The sequence below is a fragment of the Ictalurus punctatus genome, chromosome 23 (genome assembly GCF_001660625.3).
Source record: "Ictalurus punctatus breed USDA103 chromosome 23, Coco_2.0, whole genome shotgun sequence".
Classification (NCBI taxonomy): Eukaryota; Metazoa; Chordata; class Actinopteri; order Siluriformes; family Ictaluridae; genus Ictalurus; species Ictalurus punctatus.
The window spans coordinates 10107599-10111920 of record NC_030438.2 but is presented as its reverse complement, the minus strand read 5'-3'; the positions used below and the strand labels follow the sequence as shown (position 1 = coordinate 10111920).

Genomic DNA, 4322 nt, shown 5'->3' with positions numbered 1-4322 from the left:
CACGATCTTCGAAGTACAGAGTATTTTTAAACCTAGAGGGTGGGTGAGGCCTCCTTCTTCTTCTTCTTCTATAAACTTATGGTGCTTATACCAACACCTACCAGATGGAGCAATTTTAATTTCTTTTGTTCTGATTGGTCATGGGTATGTGTGTGTGTATGTGTGTGTGTGTGTGTGTCATATTTTTGGTTGGATGTGTATGGAAATTCATTATTTACTAATTCATCATCCTTATGTATGTGTGTGCGCGCGTGTGTGTGTGTGCGCGCATGTGTGCGTGCGTGTATGTGTATGTGTGTGTGTGTGTGTGTGTGTGTGTGAACATGAACATGCATCAATAATTAACATTTTGACTTAGGCCTAACTCAGGAAAGCAAATAACAACCTAAACAGGGGATATGTGTGAGAAAGCTATCGGTATGAACATACAACAATAATTATCATTAACCTTTTTGACGTAGGCCTAACTCATGAGTGTTTCACAATCTATGGGAAAGGAAAGAACTTGTGCGTGTGTGTCTGGAATGCACTGGAAAAACTATAGGAATAGAACATGCAGCAATAATTATCATTAACCTTTTTTAATTGATTAATTATAATTAATTATAATTAATTATAATTGATTACAATATCCCTTTGACCTGTCATCATCATTACATTTAATGATGATGATGACCTTTGACCTAGACCTGTCACATCCAATTAGTGATTTTTAGTAGCTTACAAAATACAAATATAATACAAAGTACCTCTCTCTCACAGGCTATGGTATATACAGGGTGTTCATATGTTGGTCCTAATATCACATTTATGCGTGTGAATTATGGGGAATGATGTTTGAACCAATATGATGTATGGGTTAAAGAATGTGCTTTTCCTGAAAAAGGTAGTTTTAGACAGTTAGAACAACTGAAACTTAATTTAGAGACAAAGGAGAGAGAGACCCCTAAAATAAAGAGCGAAGTGCAGTTTTTGGCTGACTGGAAGGCATTTGCTGAATGCGAGAGTGAGGCACATAAACGAGAGAAAAAATGTCAGGCAGGGCCCTCACCTGTTTCTCAGCGTGCTAAATTGCAGAAAGCCGATCCCGACCTGGACCCCACCGCAACGCCCACAGCCAGTAAGGAGGGAGGAACCTTCAGTTTCAGAGGCACCTCCTCGCGAAGAAGCGGCGCAGCCTACTCCACTCTATCTGAACCTGTCAGAACTGAGCCATCAACTCCCACCGAACTATGGTCTAGCCGTCCTTTCTTTACCAGTGGCGATACATACGAGATCCCAGGTGAAGGGACCAACAACATTGCTGCCTGAGGGCTTCAGACCAACAAAATCGGACAGAGAAGGGACAATGCACGCCGTGGTAAATGCCCCAATGCTAGAAGTGTCCAGAGAAGGAGGCCCTATGCTAGTTCACAGACAGTGGACATTGGAAAACATTACAAAATGTACATTTTATGTGCCATTTGATAGAGTGTATCCCCTTTATTAATAGGCACTGTTTCAAAGAGGATCAAATGTTCGCTTGTCCAAATGTAAAAAAAAAAAAAAAAAAAAAAATTCCATTTGGTGTTCTTATGTTTTTCACATGACTACATTTCACATTTTCTACACAATTTTTTCAAAGAGAACTGGTGAATTTTTATGTCCTCATATTCTCCCTTTCTGTTCTTCTTTCTCTATTCTCTTTCCTCTTTCAATTCAAATCGAAAAAAGATGGATGGAAACTTTTCCATGGATGGATGGTCTTTTCTACCTTTTGCCATTAGAGGAGAGTCGTACATAGAGTTTAACAGTGTCAGGAACTACGCGCTGAATAAACACCTGCTGCTCATCTCTCTCTCCATATGGACCAATCTCAGTGCCAGCACTGCAGCCTGCATGTCCATCATTGTCATCCAGTGAGAGGATTTTAAATGAGCTGAGGGGGGTGGAGCCTGGTTGGGTGGAGATCATTCCTCTGAACCGTGTTACAGTCCAGGTACGCACATGGTTATTATCTGCACACACTGAGATGAGGTGTTTCTCTGACAGCATTATTTTGGTAACAGGACTCCGATGAACACTGAACATCTGAAAGAGTTGTGGTCCCGAGCCCACTGTCTCGGGGTGCTGAACAATCACACGCACAGCTCCTGAGCTGGTGCCATATGTAATCTCAATCCAGTTCCCACTGTAACTCGTTTTAGGTGTAAGATTGACGCTAAGTGCTGTGATGGCGTCTTCCCTGGGATCTCGGTACAACTCTGTCACCAGCAAATCGTTATCCTTCATCCTTAATGGAAACTTCTGTACATCAATGTAGTAAATGGATCCGTTATTATAGCCAAGGATGATCAAGGACCCTGCTGTGTCACAACTGTTTATGGGAACCACATCCTGATTCTGCCAGTGTTTTGTTACAGCGTTCCACACACCCACTTTCCCTGTATGGATCGTGGCGATGAGCTGATTCCCCACAAAGAACAGAGCCTCCACAGGCACACTTAAGCTAAAGACACCAATCTCATTTCCATTTTCTTCAGGACAGACTGCCCATAATATAATCTCTGTCCCGGACGCCACCGCAACCATCTTGTCATTGTCTCCTAGTGACCCTCCCATGACTTTAGCATTGAGTGCGACTTGATTGATGATCCAGTCCAGTCTGGGGCTCGAAAACACTTGCTGCCACCCTGTCGACTCCTTAACCCTGTAACACACCACAAACTGTGCGTAAGCCACTGCAATCCAGTTGTGATGGCCACATATGATCCGTACCATTCCTGGATCTGAGCCCTGACCTGAGATTTTCTCTTCTGTAGCAGTAATTTTTGCCAGCATGCCTGTGTAGCCTAGGTTGGGCGGCACTGTGTTGTCAGACCGTGGCTCTCTCCAGAGGGACAGCTCGGCCAGCCATGAACTGAGAGCCGGCAATGCTGTGTCTGTTCCTGCGCTTCACAGGATACACTGGAGGAGGCAGATAGCCATTAAACAGCACTGAGCCACATGATGAGCGATCGAGTTCATTGCACAGCTGCAGTTTACATACTAATGGAGTGATTCCATAGAACTCAGCTTCATGCATCAATAAATTCACATTGGGAGACCTGGGGTGCAGTTCTTTAGTGCGCAGGAAGTTCAGAATAGGAGCAAAAAGTGAAGGATCACGATCTATGAAAATCGCTCCTGTTTCATCTTTTAAGGTTGATATCCGTTCACTCAAGAGGCTTCAGAAAAAGGAGTCTGGTACCCATGTCAAAGTCTGCCTGGAGGTACTGAACCTCTTTCCTCCGACGTTTAAATGAATAATATCTCCAGCCACTCATGCCATGACATCCAGTTCCGACGAAGCGCATATTTTAAACAATGCCTTATCGATTAACACTTCTCCATAGTATACAATCAAATACAAAAAAAAAAAAAAAAAAAAAAAAGATTAACAATCTGAATATCCAGCCATCTCTCAAACACCTCAGGATACAACTTCCGGTTTTATTTTACATTGGAAGACATTAGGAGCAGCATGACGCATCTGCTGGCTCTCCACGAAGTAGGAGGATGAAAGTTTGGGGATGAACTTCAAATATTCTGCAGAGAATTCAGACGCACCACTCATGAACGATGACTGCTCATTGCAAAATCTTGGCACAAACTGGGTCAAGGTTTCACGTGAATTCCCAGAGGATGATGTCCGCCTGATCAACCCACAGTGGGATGATGAAGTCAAGTCAAGGTACAGAGCACAAATCGCGGCACTCCAGCAGAGGCTGACGAACACCTTTCCTGTGCGACTGGACATAACAAAAATAGGGATGTGTAAACAACAAGACTCAGAGATCATAAGATGAAGGACAAGTGTGTTGATTTCATGCTGTCCTCTGCCCTTCATTGCACAGCACGAGTGCAACAAGGGAGAAAGGAATGTTTCTCATTTGTAAGTTGCTTTGGATAAAAGTGTCTGCTAAATGAATAAATGTAAATGTAAATGTAGATACTGATGTTGAAAAAGAATGGTTTATGGATATAGCAGAAAGTGGAGAGCTGTACCTAAAGTCACTATATTGGTGTGACACATTTTGTGCATGTTTAGTCAAGTTGAATGACACACAGTTGCGTGTATTTTTTGTCCCAGAATCAGAGCATCATGTCTCATTAGCCAAAATAAAGAGCAAACAGTGGAAACATGTGGGACCATGGGTCAAATTATGTGAGACTGAAAGAATTACAGATTGGGAACATGAACCTACCTCCAACATATGGTACAGCCCGACGCTGGGAGTTATTAAAAAGTTCTTTCAGGAAATGCGCGAGGTTAACGGGGATGTCAATTGTAATGACAAGGG

The 4322-nt window shown here is 42.8% G+C and overlaps 1 pseudogene; it reads right to left on the bottom strand.

Annotated features, from left to right (window-relative positions):
* Positions 1-1749: 1749 nt before the first annotated feature.
* Positions 1750-3778, bottom strand: LOC108261252 (SH3KBP1-binding protein 1-like; annotated as a pseudogene).
* Between the last annotated feature and the right edge of the window lie 544 nt (positions 3779-4322).